Here is a 20,162-nt window from a genome sequence, read left to right as displayed (position 1 = left end):
TCTGCCTGCCAATACAGGCGACGTGGGTTCAAGCCCTGGTCCAAGAGGATCCCACATGCCATGGAGCAACTGAGCCCATGTGCCACAACTACTGAGCCTGTGCTCTAGAGCCCATGAGCCACAACTGAGGCCCACACGCCTAGAGCCTGTGCTCTGCAACGGGAGAAGCCAGTGTGATGAGGAGCCCGCACGCCACAACAGAGAGTAGCCCTCACTCGCCACAACTAGAGAAAGCCTGCGTGCAGCAACAAAGACCCAACTCAGCCAAAAATAAAGTGCTATGAGAGAAAAACTGTCAACACATAATTCTATATCTGGCAAAATTATCCTTCAAAAATGAGGGAGAAATTAGGACATTCCTAGGTAAACAAAAACTGAGGTAATTCATTACAATTAGGCCTTCCCTACAAGAAATGCTAAAAGGAGTTCTTCAAGTTCAAACAAAAAGACATCAGACAGTTACTCAGAGCCACAGAAAAATATAAAGTTTTCTGCTAAAGGTAAATACATGGACAAATATAAAAAGCAGTATTATCATAATCTGGTTTTATAACTCCACTTTTTATTATTCTACAGACTTAAAAGAAAATGCACAAAAAGTAATCATAAATCTATGTTAATAGGCACATTACATAAAGATTTAACATAAAATAAATTTACATATTTATACATATAATATGTATACATTATAGGTACATATAATATGCATACATATTATACATATATTTATACATAATATACATATATATATATAAACACATGATATAACAGTTTAGTTTGTGAGAAACAGAGTAGGTTTTGTATGCACCTGAATTTAAGTTAGTAACAGTTTCAAATAGTTATATGATTATTTAATAGTATATAAAAATATCAAATCACAGTGTTATACACGTGAAACTAATATATTGTATGTTAATCATAATTCAATTAAAAATGAAATAAATTGTTATATCTTTAGGATGTTATATATAACTCCCATGGTAACCATAAAGAGAATATCTAGGACTTCCCTGGTGATCCAGTGGTTAAGACTCCACGCTCCACTGCAAAGGGCACAGGTTTGATTCCTGGTCAGGGAATTAAGATCCTGCATGCCACATGGTGCAGCCAAAGAAAACATATATATATAGAATATACACAAAAGAAAATGAGAAGAGAATCAAAATGTGTCACTACAAAAAATACCACATAACACAAAGGAAGGTAATAAGGGACAAAAAAAAAGCTATAACACATTCAGAAAACAAATAACAAAATGGCAATAGTAAGTCCTTCACTATCAGTAGCTACTTGGAACCAAAATGGATTGAATTCCCCAAAGACATAGATAGGCAGAATGGATTTAAAGGCAGTACCTAATTATGTGATGTCTATAAGAGACCAACTTTAGATCAAAGAACCCACACAGGCTGAAAGTGAGAGGACAGAAAAGATATTCCATGCAAATAGCAACCAAAAGAGAGCAGGGGACGCTATTCTAATATCAGACAAAATAAACTTAAAGTCAGAAACTTATAAGAAGCAAAGAAAGACATTGTATAATGACAAAAGTGTCAATTCACCAAGAAGATGTAACAATTATAAGCATATTTGCAGGAAACATCAGAGCTGCAAAATATATGAAGCAAAATCTGACAGAATAGAAAGGAGAAATAGCTCTACAATAATAGTAGTAAATTTCAATATCCCACTTTGAATAATAGATAGAACAACCATACAGAAGATCAATAAAGAAACAGAGGACTTGAACAACATTATAGAGTAACTGGACCTAAAAGACATATAGAGAACACTTTATCCAACAGTTGTAGAATATACATTTTCCTCAAGTGTACATGGAACTTTTAGGAGTTTGGGATTAACATATACACATTATAAAATAGATAATCAAGAAGGACCTACTGTATATCACAGGAACCATACTCAATATCTTGTAATAACCTATAATGAAAGAGAATGTAAAAAAGAATATATATATATCTGAATCACTTTGCTGTACACCTGAAACTACATGACATTATAAATCAACTTTATTTCAATAAATTTTTTTAAATGTATGTGGAACAATCTCTAGGATACATCATATATCAGGTCAAAAAAAGTCAATGAATTTTGAAAGATTGAAATATACTAAGTGTCTTTTCTGATAACAAAGGAATGAAATTTGAAATCAATAGCAGAAGGAATATGGAAAACCCCAAAATATGTAGAAATTAAACAACACAGTTTTAACCTTTGGGTTAATGGAGAAACCACAAGGAAAATTAGGAAATATCCTGAGAAAAATGGAAATGAAAACACAACATACCAAAACTTAGAGGATTCAGGTGAAGGCAGTGCTAAGCAGGAAATTCATAACAGTAAATGCTTATATTAAAAAAGAAGGACAATATCAAACCAAAGCTAATTTTATACCTTAAAGAACAAAAAAATAAGAAAAATGCAAACCCAAAGCTAGCAAAAGGAAAGAAAGAATGAAGATTAGAACAGAAATAAACGAAATAGAGAATTAAAAAACTAATAGAGAATATCAGTGAAACCAAGAGTTGGTTGTTCAAAATGATCAACAAAATTGACAAAACTTTAGCTAAAGTGATGGAAAAAAGGGAAAGAACTCAAACAATTAGTATCAGAAATGAAAGAGGGGACATTATAATAGATTTTACATAAACAAAAAGTATTATAAGAGAGTACCATGAACAATTGTACATCAAATTAGATATCTCAGGTGAAATGGAAAAATTACTAGAAACACACACACACAAATTAACACCAATCCTCCTCAAACTTTTCCAAAAAATTGAAGAGGAGGGAATATTTCCTAACTCATTGTGTGAGATCAGCATTACACTGATACCAAATCCTGACAAAGACACAAGAAAAGAAAACTGCAGACCAATATCCCTGATAAATACTGCTGCTAAAATCCTAAAGAAAGTACTAGCAGACAGAATTGGCTACATATTAAATGGATTATGCACCATGGCCAAGTGGGATATTTTTCTGGAATACAAGGATGATTCAACACACAAATATTAATCATCATAATATACCACATTAGCAGAATAAGGGAGAGTGGGGGACCCATCATCTCAATCAATGGAGGAAAAAAGCACTGACAAAATTTAACACCTTTTCAGTATTTAAACACTCAACAAACTAGGAATGAAAAGTAACTACCTCAACATAATAAATTACACGTATGAAAAGCCCACAGATAACATCATACTCAATGGTGGAAGACTGAAAGCTTTCTCTCTAAGATCAGGAACAAGACAAGAGTACCTACTTTCCTCACTTCCATTCAACATAATAAATACTGCAAGTCCTAGCCAGAGCAATTAGGCAAGAAAAAGAAACAAAAGGCATCTAAAATAGAAAGGAAGAAGTAAAATTATCTCTGGTTGCAGATGACATGATCTTGTATGGAGAAAACTCTAAAGACACTACAAAGAAACTATTAAAACTAATAAATTAATTCAGTAAAGTTACAGGATACAAAATTAACACACAAAAATCAATTGCCTTTCTATGCATTAACAATGAAACATCAGAATAAAATTAAGAAAATAATTCCATTTATAATAGAATCAAAACAAAATACTCAGGAACAAACTTAGCTAAGAAGATGAAAAACTTGTATACTGAAAACCAAAAATTATTGCTGAATGAAATTAAAGAAGACATCAATAAAGGGAAAGATGCCTCATGCTCATGGATTCAAAGACTTGATGTTGTTAAAATGTCAACACTGGGCTTCCCTAGTGGTGCAGTGGTTGAGAGTCCGCCTGCCAATGCAGGGGGCGCAGGTTCGTGCCCTGGTCCAGGAAGATCTCACATGCGGCAGAGTGGCTGGGCCCGTGAGCCATGGCTGCTGAGCCTGCGCATCCGGAGCCTGTGCTCCGCAATGGGAGAGGTCACAACAGTGAGAGGCCCGCATACCGCAAAAAAAAAAAAAAAAAATGTCAATACTACCCAAAGTTATCCACAGAGTCAGTATAATACCTATCAAAATTCCAATAACATTTTTTGCAGAATTAGGAAAATCGCTCTTAAAATTCATATGGAATCTCAGGGGACTCCAAATAGTCATAACAATCTCAAACAAAGAAGAACAAAGTTAGAGGTTTCATATTTCTTGATTCCAAAACTTAACTATAAAGGTACAGTAATCAGTGTACCTGTACGGCAAAAGGACATATCTACTTAATTGATATCTTGTATCTGATCATTCAATATCAGAAGGTCGTGGGTATCTAATTTGCTTTGTGCTGTTTTCTGCTAATGTTTTCACACATAAACACATTTCCTATGTGTTTTGAAATTTTGAACTGTGAAATCATATTTGAGTTTAATCTATAAGAATCCTGAAGAGCCTGAGTAAGGAGACAAGCCCCCTTGGGGGACGTACATTTGCTTTTGCTAGGTGTCCCAGGGTCCTCTCAAACAAGAACCACTTTAATTCCTCAGTCTAGAGTTTTTTAGTCATTCAGGTAGTATAAATTCAAATCCCAAGCCCTCATATGGGATGGCCTCGATTATATCGGGAAAAACTTTTTTTTTCAGCCTGGAGCTTAGGCCATGATAAGCAAGTGCCCTTGTCATTTCTCTTTGCCAGCAGGTGAGTTTTTTTCTAGTCCATTCTTTCATTCAGAATATATTCCCTGAGGTCTTGATTGTGAAGGAGTCTCTAAGCTCCAATTCTCCATCCAGCAAGGGTCTAAAGCTTCATCTTTTATCTCCTGTTCAACTGTTGAAATGAAAGCCTTTTGGTTATTAGAATTGACAAATGTTCCCTGGGAAGCCACTGCTACAGAATGAACTTGCCACACAGGTTTCCAGCTCCTTCTTTGTTTTTGGCCCCTGGAGATTTCTCCCATTTTCTTATGATTTCAGCTCTGTGTTTAAAGGATGTTTGTTATATTTTATCTAGCATTCCTAGGAGTTTTGTATGGGGTGGCTCTTTAGGATATTTAGTCTACCATATTGCCAGATTTATAGGCCCACACGTTACTGCTGTAATAGGAAAAAATGAACGGTTTTTTTGCCTTAGAATAAGAGAATGAGAACATGGAGGAGACTTAGATCAGGGTCCACTAGTGTAAGATCTTTATCAGACACCTAACTCCCACGTTCACTTCTGTTATTTCTTCTCTGTTTCCCAGGTTGATTTAGTAGTAAACTACTTTAAATGAGATGGGCATGGGTCCTTAAGGACACTGCTACTGGGGGTTGGAGGGTAAGGTAAATGGAAAGTTCATCTTGCTCTGAGTCTAGACCAGAAAAATGAAGAACTCTAAAGACTAGAGTGGGGCAGGGTAGATTGTGAGAAGTGGGAAAAAATCAGGCTAACAAGGGGCACAGGGACTCATAATTTCAAAACATAAATATTCAGATGACAGGGGAGAATTCTTCAGTACCCTTAATTCAGGATATTCTTACCCTGCTTATTTATCAAGTATGTTTATCCAGATGACCTTTAAAGTCATCCTTAGATAAGTAAGATTTGTTTTCTGATCTCATCAGGAAAGAAAACAATTCGTAGAGAATTGAAATAACTGCCACCCAAGCCACATGTTCATCCATCCCTCTGCCAGGAATGAAACTAAGGATTGATAGGCTTTGTACCTCTGTCCTTTGATCTCTCCTCTGTCCCCACAGCTCTCCTTCACCACCACTGAGGAAATAAGTTCACACTGTGACAGGAGGTGATGAAGAATTTCCCAGAGGACAGAACATTTGTGGACTCTTTGAGTGTCCCTCTCAGGTTTTGTATGGTTTAGTATAACTTTCTCTAAAAGACAAAAGCAAATGCTGGGCATCTCAAAGACATCAGGTCAGCACAGTTTTTCTAAATTCACACAATTAATTTACTTTTGGGAAAACAAAAGGAAAGAAAATCAAGTGAAAATTTCCTTAACCAAGGCTTTAGCAAACTATGGCCCATAGGCCAAATCTGGCTAGCCATTGGCTTTTGTAAATAAAGTTTTATTGGAACACAACCACAACCATTTGTTAATGTGTTATCTATGGCTGCTTCATACTACAAAGGCAGAGTGGCTATGACAGAAACCATGTGACTTAGAAGCCTAAAATATGTACTTTACAGAAACAAGTTTGCTGACCCCCATATAAAATTTCTATTTCAGTCTCCTTGTCTACTCAGGATCCAATGCAACAAGTCAAAGGTAATGAAGAGGTCTCAAAGGATGTTTCCTCACTAGTTTGCTGGAGACAACCCAGGCTTCGTTTTCTTCCTTGCCTCCACTCTCCTGCCATACCACTTACTATATCTCTTACTATGGTTTTTACATTTCTAAAAGAACACATATAGTATCCCTTTCATTGGATCACTGTGCAAGTTAAAGAAGATAGGATAAAGCACTTCACATAGCACTTGGCACATTGCAAACATTCAGCAAATTGTGGCTATGATTAAAATCCACCCATTCAGCAGATATTTACTGAGTTTGTAATTTGCCCTCTCCCCAAATGTCTATGTTGAATTGCTGACCCGCAGTGCCTCAGAATATGACTTTATTTGGAGATAGGGTCTTTACAGTTAAAATGCAGTCATTAGGGTCAACCCTAATCCAACATGACTGATGTCCTTATAAGAAAGGGAACTTTGGATACAGACATTTACAAAGGGAGGATGAATTGAAGACCCAGGGAGAAGACAGCTGTCTACAAACCAAGGAGAGAGATCTGTGACAGCTCCTTTGCTCACAGCCCTCACAAGGTACCAACCCTGCTAACACCTTAATCTCAGACTTCCAGCCTCCAGAACTATGAAACAATAAATTTCTGTTAAGTGCTATGGACTGAATGTCCCCCCAGATTCCTACAGTGAAACCCTAGTCCCCAGAGTGATGGCATTTAGAGGTGGGGCCTTTGGAAGGTAATTAGGTCATGAGAGTAGAGCCTCCATGATGGAATTTCTGTCTTTATGAAGAGATACAAGTGAGTTTTCTTCCTCTCTCTCTCCCTGCCATGTGAGGGCATAGCAAGAAGGTGTCCATCTGCAAACCAGGAGAAGGAGATTGTTTCAAGATGAGGAGTAGAAGGACGTGTGCTCAGCCCCTCTTGTGAGAGCAGTGGAATGACAACTGCTGAACAATCATCGACAGGAAGACACTAGAACTCAACAAAAAAGATACCCCACATCCAAAGACAAAGGAGAAGCCACAGTGAGACTGTAGGAGGGGTGTAATCACAATAAAATCAAACCCCATAACCACTGGGTAGGTGACTCACAAACTGGAGAACAATTATACCACAGAAGTCCACGCACTGGAATGAAGGTTCTGAGTCCCATGTCAGGCTGCCCAACCTGGGGGTCTGGCAATGGGAGGAGGAATTCCCAGAAAATCAGACTTTGAATGCTAGCGGGATTTGACTGAAGGATTTGACAGGACTGAGGGAAACAGAGACTCCACTCTTGGAGGGAACACACAAAGTAGTGTGCCCATCAGGACCCAGGGAGAAGGAGCAGTGACCCCATAGGAGACTGAACCAGACCTACTTGCTAGTGTTGGAGGACCTCCTGCAGAGGTGGGGGGAGGCTATGGCTCACTGCAGGGACAGGGACACTGGCAGCAGAAGTTCGGGGAAGTACTCCTTGGCATGAGCACTCCTGACATCCACCATTAGCCTCACCAAAGAGCCTGTAGCCTCCAGTGCTGGGTCACCTTAGGCCAAACAATCAACAGGGAGGGAACTCAGCCCCACCCATCAGAAGATAAGTGGATTAAAGTTTTCCTGAGCTCTGCCCACCAGAGCAACAGTCAGCTCTACCCACCACCAGTCCGACCCATCAGGAATCTTGCACAAGCCTCTAAGATAGCTTCATCCACCAGAGGACAGACAACAGAAGCAAGAAAAACTACAATCCTGCAGCTTGTGGAACAAAAACCATATTCACAGAAAGATACACAAGAAGAAAAGGCAGAGGACTAGGACTATGTAACAGATGATAACAAGATAAAACCCCAGAAAAACAACTAAATGAAGTGGAGATAGGCAATCTTCCAGAAAAAGGATTCAGAATAATGATAGTGATGATGATCAAGGACCTTGGAAAAAGAATGGAGGCAAAGATCAAGAAGATACAAGAAATGTTTAACAAAGACCTAGAAGAACTAAAGAACAAACACCTAAATGAATTAAAGAACAAACAGAGATGAACAATACAGTAACTGAAATGAAAAATACACTAGAAGGAATTACTAGTACAATAACTGAGGCAGAAGAACAGATAACTGACCTGGAAGACAGAATGGTGGAATTCACTGCCATGGAACAGAATAAAGAATAAAGAATGAAAAGAAATGAAGACAGCCTAAGAGACCTCTGGGACAATATTAAATGCACCGACATTCGCATTATAGGGGTCCCAGAAAGAAAGAGAGAGAGATAAAGGACCCGAGAAAATATGTGAAGAGATTATAGTCAAATATTTCCCTAACATGGGAAAGGAAATCGCCACTCAAGTCCAGGAAGCACAGAGATAAACCCAAGGAGAAACATGCCGAGACACACAGTAATCAAACTGACAAAAATTAAAGAGAAAGAAAAATTATTAAAAGCAACAAGGGAAAAATGACATACAAGGGAACTCCCATAAGGTTAACAACTGATGGCTCAGCAGAAACTCTACAAGCCAGAAGGGAGTGGCATGATATACTTAAAGTGATGAAAGGGAAGAACCTACAATCAAAATTACTCTACCCAGCAACGATCTCATTCAGATTTGTGGAGAAATCAAAAGCTTTACAGACAAGCAAAAGCTAAGAGAATTCAGCACCATCAAACCAGCTCTACAACAAATGCTAAAGGAACTTCTCTAAGTGGGAAACACAAGAGAAGAAAAGGACCTACAAAAAAACCCCCAAAACAATTAAGAAAAGGGTAATAGGAACATACATATCAATAATTACCTCAAATGTGAATGGATTAAAGGCTCCAACCAAAAGACACAGGCTCGCTGAATGGATACAAAAGCAAGACCCATATATATTCTGTCTACAAGAGACCCACTTCAGACCTAGGGACACATACAGAAAGTGAGGGGATGGAAAAAGATACTCCATGCAAATGGAAATCAAAAGAAAGCTGGAATAGCAATACTCATATCAGATAAAATAGACTTTAAAATAAAGAATGTTACAAGAGACAAGGAAGGACATTACATAATGATCAAGGGATCAATCCAAGAAGAAGATATAACAGTTATAAATATATATGCACCCAACAGAGGAGCACCTCAATACATAAGGCAAATGCTAACAGCTATAAAAGAGGAAATCAACAGTAACACAATAATGGTGGGGGACTGTAACATGTCACTTACACAATGGACAGATCATCCAGACAGAAAATTAATAAAGGAAACACAGCTTCAAATGACACAATAGATCAAATAGATTTAATTGCTATTTATAGCACATTCCATCTGAAAACAGCAGATTACACTTTCTTCTCGACTGCACATGGAACATTCTCCAGGATAGATCACATCTTGGGTCACAAATCAAGCCTAAGTAGATTTAAAAAACTGAAATCATATCAAGCATCTTTTCCACCCACAATGCTATGAGATTAGAAATCAATTACAGGGAAAAAACGTAAAAAACACAAACACATGGACGCAAAACAATACACTACTAAATGACCAAGAGATTGCCGAAGAAATCAAAGAGGAAATCAAAAAATACCTGGAGACAAATGACAATGAAAACACGATGATCCAAAACCTATGGGATGCAGCCAAAGCAGTTTTAAGAGGAAAGTTGATAGCAATACAATCCTACCTCAAGAAACAAGAAAAATCTCAAATAAACAAGCTAACATTCCACCTAAAAGAACTAGAGAAAGAAGAACAAACAAAACCCAAAGTTAGTAGAAGGAAAGAAATCATAAAGATCAGAGCAGAAATAAATGAAATAGAAACGAAGAAAACAATAGGAAAGATCAATAAAATAAAAGCTGGTTCTTTGAGAAGATAAACAAAATTGATAAACCTTTAGCCAGACCCATCAAGAAAAAGAGGCAGAGGACTCAAATCAATAAAATTAGAAATGAAAAAGAGGTTACAATGGACACCACAGAAATAAAAAGCATCTTAACAGACTACTACAAACAACCCTATGTGAATAAAATGGAAAACCTGGAAGAAACACACAAATTCGTAGAAAGGTATAACCTTCCAAGACTGAACCAGGAAGAAATGGAAAATGTGAACAGATCAATCACAAGTAATGAAATTGAAACTGTGATTAAAAATCTTCCAACAAACACAAGTCCAGGACCAGATGGCTTCACAGGTAAATTCTATCAAACATTTAGAGAAGAACGAACACCTATCCTTCTAAAACTCTTCAAAAATATAGCAGAGGAAGGAACACTCTCAAACTCATTCTATGAGGCCACCATGACCCTGATACCAAAACCAGACAGAGATACTACACAAAAAGAATATTACAGACCAATATCACTGACGAATATAAATGCAAAATCCTCAACAAAATAGTAGCAAACTGAATCCAAAAACACATGAAAAGGTTCATATGCCATGATCAAGTGGGATTTATCCCAGGGATGCAAGGATTCTTCAATATAGGCAAATCAACCAATGTGATACACCATATTAACAAATTGAAGAATAAAAATCATATGATCATCTCAATAGATGCAGAAAAAGCTTTTGACAAAATTCAACGCCCATTTATGACAAAAACTCTCCAGAAAGTGGGCATAGAGGGAACCTACCTCAACATAATAAAGGCCATCTATGACAAACCCACAGCAAACATCATCTCAATGGTGAAAACTTGAAAGCACTTCTTCTAAGATCAGGAACAAGACAAGGATGTCCACTCTCACCACTATTATTCCACACACTTTTGGAAGTCCTAGCCATGGCAATCAGAGAAGAAAAAGAAATAAAAATTGGAAAACAAGTAAAACAGTCACTGTTTGCAGAGGACATGACACTATACATAGATAATCCTAAATATGCCACCAGAAAACTACTAGAGCTAATCAATGAATTTGGTAAGGTTGCAGGATACAAAATTAATGCACAGAAATCTCTTGCATTCCTACACACTAACAATGAAAGGTCAGAAAGAGAAATTAAGGAAACAATCCCATTCACCATTGCAACAAAAAGAATTAAATACCTAGGAATAAACTTACCTAAGGAAGTGAAAGACCTGTACTCAGAAAACTATGTCACTGATGAAAGAATTCATAGATGACACAAACAGATGGGGAGATATACCATGTTCTTCGATTGGAAGAATCAATATTGTGAAGATGACTATACTACCCAAAGCAATCTACAGATTCAGTGCAATCCCTATCAAATTACTAATGGCATTTTTTACAGAACTAGAACAAAAAAATCTTAAAATTTGTATGGAGACACAAAAGACCCCAGATAGCTAACACAATCTTGAGGGGAAAAAACGGAGCTGGAGGAATCAGACGCCCTGACTTCAGAGTATACTACAACACTACAGTAATCAAGACAATATGTTACTGACACTAAAACAGAAATACAGATCAATGGAACAGGATAGAAAGCCCAGAGATAAACCCACACACGTTGGTCAACTAATCTATGACAAAGTAGGCAAGGATATACAATGGAGAAAAGACAGTCTCTTCAATAAGTGGTGTTGGGAAAACTGGACACCTACATGTATAAGAATGAAATTAGAACACTCCCTAATACCATAAACAAAAGTAAACTCAAAATGGTTTAAAGACGTAGATGTAAGACCGGGCACTATAAAACTCTTAGAGGAAAATATAAGAGGAACACACTTTGACATAAATCACAGCAAGATCTTCTTTGACCCTCCTCTTAGAGGTAATGGAAATAAAAACAAAAATAAACAAATGGGACCTAATGAAACTTAAAAGCTTTTGCCCAGCAAAGGAAAGTATAAACAAGATAAAAAGACAACCCTCAGAATGGGAGAAAATATTTGCAACAGAATAAATAGACAAAGGGTTAATCTCCAAAATATATAAACAGCTCATGCAGCTCAATATTAAAAACACAAACAACCTAATCAAAAAATGGGCAGAAGACCTAAAAGGACATTTCTCCAAAGAAGACATACAGATGGCCAACAAACACATGAAAGGATGTTCAACATCACTAATCATTAGAGAAATGCAAATCAAAACTACAATGAGTTATCACCTCACACCAGTTAGAATGGGCATCATCAGAAAATCTACATAACAGATGCTGGAGAGGGTGTGGAGAAAAGAGAACGCTCTTGCACTGTTGGTGAGAATGTAAATTGATACATCCACTATGGAGAACAGTATGAGGTTCTTTAAAAAACTAAAAATCGAACTACCAGCAATTCCACCACTGGGCATATACCCAGAGAAAACCATAATTCATAAAGACACATGCACCCCAATATTCACTGCAGCACTATTTACAATAGCCAGGTCATGGAAGCAACCTAAATGCCCATTGACAGACGAATGGATAAAGAAGATGTGGTATATATATACAATGGAATATTACTCAGCCATAGAAAGGAATGAAATTGGGTCATTTGTAGAGATGTGGATAGACCTAGAGACTGTCATACAGAGTGAAGTAAGTCAGAAAGAGAAAAACAAATATCGTATATTAAGGCATATATGTGGAATCTAGAAGAATGGTACTGATGAACCAGTTTACAACACAGAAGTAGAGACACAGATGTAGAGAACAAATGTATGGACACCAAGAGGGGGAAGGTGGGTGGTGGTGGTGGTATGAATTGGGAGATTGGGATTGACATACATACACTAATATGTATAAAATAGATAACTAATAAGAACCTGCTGTAGAAAAAAATAAAATGAAGTTAAAAAAAACAAACAAAGAGGAAGAGGGTTCTCACCAGGAATCAAATCAGCAGGCACATTGATTTGGACTTCCCAGACTCCAAAACTATGAGAAACAAATTTCTGTATGTAAAGTACCAAGTCTATGGCATTTTTGGTTGTAGCAGCCTGAACTAAGATATTAGCAGCCTGAACCACCCAGTCTGTGATACTTTGTTACAGCAGCTCTAGCAAACTAGTGCAGATTTCAATATGAAAACAAACAGATAGTTATGGTGAAATATCAGGAGGTGCTACTCTAGATTAATAACTCATCTCTCTGAAATGACACTTGTGTTGCAACCTGAATAGTTATAAGGTGCAAACTGTATGAAAATCTGGGCAAAACTCATTCCAGCTGGAATAAATAATAAGTGCAAAGGCCCTGGAACAGGAATGAGTTTGCTGGTACTGCTCCTATCTCTCCTAAGCTTTTTCTTACCTTGAACATGGATGTGATACATGTGATGTCTGAAGCTATAAGAGCCGTCTAGGGTTCATGAGGCAGTAGGCATAAGGTCAAATGCTAACATACTAAGGATGGCAGAGGAAAAAAGAAAAGAGAGTCTGAGTACTTCATGGAATCATTAAACAGCTGCACCAATAGCACCAACTGCCTACTCAGGTTTTCTTGTTCTGTGAGAAAAATTAATCCTTTTTTAAGGCAGCATTAATCAGTTTTTCCACTACTCGGAGCCAAAAATATTCTTAACAGACATAACATTGTACAATGTGGCAAGGATTACTAGACTTTGAAGGTTCTTAATCTGGGGAATGACAAAATCTGATTTAAGTTTTTCAAAGAACATTCTGTGAAATTAAGAATTGTAGAAAATGTAGTCATTGAATTCCGAAATAGATCTTTCAAGCCTTTGTATGCTTCGATAAGCTCAAATTTTATTCTAAATGTAATAGGAAACTACTATAGGATATGTCAAAGCTTATTTGTATTTTTAGAGGAATACAAAAATACAGAATTTGGTTGCAGAGTTTGGAGATCAGTTAAAAGGCAAAATACACCAGCCAGGAAAAAATATGATGGTGGATTGACAAGGAGGATATCAGAAAAGATACAGAAAATTGGGGAGAAAGAACATTCTGGCTACTGCTAGAAGGAGAGAAACCTGTTAGACAGCTTCCATAGTCCTCAGAGTGAAGGATAATGGAGGCTGGTGGTTTTGGGAAACATTTTGGTGGTAGTTTTGAATGGACTTGCTAATGAATTAGATGTGGGATGAAAAGAGGGAGAAACAGGAGTTGCAAAAAACTTACATTTTTTGCTGGAGCAACTAGGTAGATGAAGAAGATATTGTTTAGAAAGGTCAGTATAAAATTAAGAGTTCTGTTTTCCCCAGGTTTTAAGTTTCAGATCTTAATTAGACTTCTGAGACAGGATATCAAGTAAGCATTGGATATATAAATGTGTGGTTTGGGGATGCCTTTCAACTTAGATATGTAAGTCTGGATTCATCTACATGCCTGTGTAAGACCAGATATGACCTCCTAGAAAGAGAAAAGAAGACCATCACAAACCACACTCTGGCACTTGTCAGTCATTTAAACACTGATTATGGAAGGAGGAGGAGATTTGGAACTATCATGAGGAAAACTAGAATTGTGTTTAGTGTGGAAGGCAAGAGAAGATGTTTCAGGTAGGAGATAGGGGTCATCCATTTCACATGCTGACAGGTCAAGAAAGGTAAGAAACGGGCTTCCCTGGTGGCGCAGTGGTTGAGAGTCCGCCTGCAGATACAGGGTACACGGGTTCGTGCCCCGGTCCGGGAAGATCCCACATGCCGCGGAGCGGCTGGTCCCGTGAGCCATGGCCACTGAGCCTGCACATCCGGAGCCCGGACACGGGAGAGGCCACGACAGTGAGAGGCCTGCGTATCGCAAAAAATAAAAATAAAAAAAGAAAGGTAAGAAACAAGGGACATTTGGATTTGGTAAGTTGATAAGTCTTGAAACAGTTTCAGTGGATTGATGTGGTCAGAAGCCCCATTCAAGTAGGTTGTAGAAATCATTAACCATAAAAAAAAAGAAGACACAGCAACCATAGACAATTATAACGGGAGAGCTGGGCAAAACACCTGTACTTCCCCTGAAGACGATATTCTTTCCACCTGCCCTTTTTTTCTTACTGTTTTTCCCTCCTGCTTCCCTTTGTACTATGTGGTCCTCTGGGCTAGTGCCCAAAGCCCCGTGAGCAGTAAGTGGTCTGGGAGCCAGGCATGGTGGTCCCAGGAAGCGGGGAGACATTCTCCCTCCTTCTACTGCTTTTCTCACTGCACACCAGCACTGAAAGTTACTTGATCCTGGTCAAAGAATGTTGAATTTCCCGACTCTATTGTATGTCACATCTTCAGCCTAGCATCATCGTCATTTCGTTCTTTCGTTTAATGTACTTAGTTTCTCAAAAGCAGCAGAGAACGAGTTCTGTTTGTGTCAGTTTATTTTAATGTATAATGAGCGATTCAAATGATTGCACATCACACATTCAAATTTTGTTGAATGTGTCATCATTTAAATGAACACAGGTGCCACGTGCCTGTGTACGCCTGGAAAAACCACCCTCTGTGCTTCACGTGGAAGAAGATGATGTACTTGGCTGTATACAGCTCATATCTTAATTTCTTTTTAGTTTTGCTCTTTCTGCACCACTTTATTTTTTCCATCCAATAAAGCACGCTGAACCCTGGGTGTTTTAAGGTAGATATTTAGCCCAACAGCAAACCTGAAACCACACAAGAAGCAGCGAGCCTGCAAATGTGAAGTGTGTTTTTAACTTTGGGAATGAAAAATTATAAATCTGTGCTCTTCAAAATTAGCATTTTCAGGAAGGTATGAAACCCTAGAAACAAGGATAAGACATATTAAATTATCCTTTCTGATGATGCTCCTGTGGGGTTGGAATAATGGCACTGCCACTTCTCTCACGTCACTCCTGACAGTTTAGTATCAATCCTCCCAGGCAAACTAACAAAATCAACTCTGGTATGTTTCACTGTAGCATTGACTAGAATGGCATTGTTAATACGACCATGTAATTTCATAATTAACGTATCTTTTATTTTACAGGCAGGAACAACATCTAGTAAAATGAAAGCACTTGGGGTTTCTTTGGCTAGGACCCTGAACTGTTTATATACCCACATCACTAAGTCCCAGTGGAAGCTTAGATGTACAGTGCAATTCATTCTCACTACCTAACCTGTTACAGTCATTATGAGGGGGTCAGAATTCCTTGTGCCCTAACATAACTGTCAAAGAAATCCTCCACCACTATCACTGTTACACCTGAACACATGTTAAGAATCACCTGAAAAAAAAAAAAAAAAAAAAAAGAATCACCTGAGAAACAAGTGTTCCTCAAAAAGAGGTATGTGGACTGCTTTCAGCGGATTCACCTGAAGGGCTTATGAAAAAGTACTGATACTTGTTTGCCACGTTCAGTCAGGATCTCTAAAGGGAGCCCTGGCATCTGCATCTTTAATAGGCCCTCCAAGTGTATGTATGCCCTCTAACACGTAAAAACCATTGAACTCAAGTATTTTGTATTAGTCATATTTCACACGTGATAACAATTGTCATTAAGCCATTTCCTCTGTGTGTGTGTGTGTGTGTGTGTGTGTGTGTGTGTGTGTGAGTGAGGGGGCGGGGAGGGGGAGAGAGAGAGAGAGAGAGAAACAGTGGATCCTACTATATCACAATTGGGATGGATGCCTAGATGCCCAGCCAATGCGCTCTTGTTTAGCAATGCTATCTATTCTGCAAAAGTCAGCAATGTATTTAGTGGTCATGGTGCCACCACACCCATCAAAACTGATTTGGCATGGACTGAACAAATTAGGGCCTCTCTCTTAATAAGTTAAACTGAGATAGCAAAACTGTAGTAATTAGTGGTAGTCACTGCAAGTGGAGAGTCACTCCAGTGGAAGTGGAGACCCTCAAGGCTGGGAGTTTGGGGACGGTGTGGATGGATGAGCAAACCAAGAGAACCAGACACAGGAAGAAGCAGAGGGCAAACAGATATCCTAGAAGAGGGGAATGAAATACACCTTGGAAAGAAAGAGAAGCAAAGCATGGGCATGAGAGAGAGATGAAGAGAACAGGAATCTTGTTTCCTGAAGGCCTTCTAGCTTCCAATTCCAAACTCTCATTAGGCTCAGCTGTCCTTCCAGGTCTCAGATTCCGTTTGCTTACTGGTATTCATCGGTTTCTGCTTCTTGCAACCAAATGGCCCCTGAATTAAACAGGGATTCTTTGCTTTTCAATGTTCATGATAAGCTAAGAGAGCTCCTAGTCTACTACCAGGAAATAGGTAAACTGTCCTCGGTTTTGTTTTTTTTTTTTAACTGCTCTTTTATACTCATAGACAGAGTACAATTAAACTCACGAAGTAGGGAATTCCCTGGCGGTCCAGTGGTTAGGACTCTGTGCTTCCACTGCTGGGGGCCCAGATTCGATCCCTGGTCAGGGAACTAAGATCCCGCAAGCCACGTGACACAACCAAAAACCAAACAAACAAACAAAAACTCATAAAGCAGAAATCTCGAATATTTGGGTTGCAAGGCCACTAGCCAGAGTAACTGTGTTAGTGTTCCCTGCATTCCCTTTGAAGGACAAGCCGGCAGGAAAAAGTCTAATTGCCTTCAAGGGTCACCTGTGTGCTTCTAAGCCAACAAATACAGCCATATTCTGAATACCCGCAGCTGAGCTTAATGAGAAACAAACCAAAAACAACAACAAAAAAAGTAAACCAAAAAACCCTGAAATCTTTGCTTAAAAAATAATAAATAGGCACTTCCCTGGTGGCTCAGTGGTTAAGAATCCACCTGCCAATGCAGGGGACACAGGTTTGAGCCCTGGTCCGGGAATATCCCACATGCCATGGAGCAACTAAGCCTGTGCACCACAACTACTGAGCCTGCTCTCTAGAGCCCGTGAGCCACAATGACTGAGCCCGTATGTCACAGCTACTGAAGCCCGCACGCCTAGAGATCGTGCTCTGCAACAAGAGAAGCCACCGCAATGAGAAGCCTGCGCACCACAACGAAGAGTAGCCCCCGCTCGCCACAACTAGAGAAAGCCCATGTGCAGCAATGTAGACCCAACACAGCCAAAAATAAAAAAATAAATAAATTTATTTTAAAAAATAATAATAATCATAAACAAAGGGGAAAAGGGCAGAGGCCAAAACCTGGCCTTCTTGCTAACGGAGTGTTAGGAAGCCGGGCCTCCGTCTACTCACTGTTCATTAGGCAGAGAAGAATGTTCATTTCCCCTGCAGACAGATTCCAGCGATTGGAGGGAAAGCTCTGAGAAAAGGATGGCATTTCACGCTCCCCCATCCATCACCCTTTCACTCCCTTCTCCTCCACTCCTCACTCCGCTCCCCCTGGCAGCTGTTCCAAGAAAAGAAGCCTGGAGCTGGAGGGGGCTCCCAGGCTGGTCTGTGGAAGAATAGGCTGTGCCAGGTTTTCAGCTGCAATTAATTTTCCAGATAAGCCCTAAACCTCTGAAACGCATTTGAAATTGAAATACTGATAGTCGTCAACCACTGCAGTATATGACCACAAATCTTGAGTACAGATAGTTGTTTTTTGGTAATAAGGAAGTAAATATACATTTAATTAGTGTGAGATTTAGGAAATGTGCAGTATAATAAAACAATATCCTAATTAGGGTTGGGGAAACATCTGAATATGATTTGTGCAGGATTGTCAATGGAGTTTTTATAAAATACGCAGAAATGTGCTCTAAAAACACCTAGTAGAGACAAAGTCTTTATGCCATTGAATATTAGTCCCAGGGACAGCACGAGGTTAGAAACAAATGCTTGGTGGAAGTGGAGTGGTCAGCCCAGGGGAAAAAAATTGAACTGGTTTGAAAGTCCTGGCTTGATTGTTAGTGAAAGTCCAGGCTGTCCTTACACCTTAGTTTATTTTCCCGTGAATTTAATGCTCTAAACTTCCTAACTTCCTGTTCAAAAGCCACCATCTGTTCCTGGAAATGCCACTTGTGCCCCTGTGATTATTAAGGATGCATTTCCTAAGAGTCTCTAAGTCCTGCAAAGGAGTTGGGAATCTAAACTGACTCTGGGAAAGAACAGCCCAATGGAATAAAGCATCTGGGTCAGAAAATTTAGATCCTAATCCCGGCCTTGATTGTAATTTTCCCTGTGACCTTGGGAAAGTCAGTTAACACCTCTGTGCTTCAATCTCTTTATCCAAAAACTGAGGATAGCAGGTTTCACCTAGGCAAAGATTTATAGGTCTCAGATAATTCCTATGTTATAATGACTCTGAGTAAAAAGTGATGGGAGATTATGTTAACCTCTTCCTCTCTGTGACATATACATACACGCAGATGTAATAACAACTGGAAAAAAACCAAGGAGTAGTTTCTCAGCTTATTGAATTGGTTTTTGATTATCTTTTAAGGGGAAGATGTAAAGACTTTTTAAAGTCAGGACGCTTAGTATTTAGAAATAGTTTAATTGTAAATCAGAAAATTTTCCCCAGATCTAATAATCCACTGAAAAATGTAAAAATAATTTTGATATCTGCCCAAAGTAAAATCTAGATAATGGGCATTTTTTGGAGCTGCTCTTCTGGAAAAATAGATCTATATATATTTCAAAGTTGTAGATTCAAAAGACCAAGTATAAAGTTTTTTGTGTGATTTTGGGCACGTTGATTAACCCTTTTGTGGCTCTGTTTCTTCATTTGCAAAAACATTGCCTTACCAAGAAAGTGGTGAGGAATAACTTGGCCAAACTTACCTCATTTTTTCTCTTCATTCGGAGATGTTATTATATGGATGTAAAACAGTATCACAGAATTTCATATCTGGTAAAGTCCTTAAAAACCACCTAATCTAAACCCTTCCTTTCGTAGATAAATAAAATGAGGCCCAGAGAGCTTCAATGACATGTCCAAGGACACAGAGGTGGCTAGGTCTTGCCTGTCCCTGTGTGTACTATTTAATAAATGAAGATGTCTGAGCTGTACCCCAGATCTTTTAGGGGTCAATCAGAACCTCTGCTATCCTAGGTGTGATCTTCTTGTGGAATGACAGCAGTACAAGAAGCCAAACAAAACCACTCAAGAACATTTAAAGTCTCTGTGTTGTGACATTTCACTGGTCCAGTCCGGCATCAATGAGACAAGAAATAGGCTCTCCCTGCCCCTGTGGGAGGCACTGCACAGTCACCAAGCAAGAGCATGGATGTCTTGTAATTCTGTAACAAGGGAGGG

Source organism: Phocoena sinus, chromosome 10 (assembly GCF_008692025.1).
Source record: "Phocoena sinus isolate mPhoSin1 chromosome 10, mPhoSin1.pri, whole genome shotgun sequence".
Lineage (NCBI taxonomy): Eukaryota > Metazoa > Chordata > Mammalia > Artiodactyla > Phocoenidae > Phocoena > Phocoena sinus.
Note: the sequence above shows the minus strand (reverse complement) of the source record.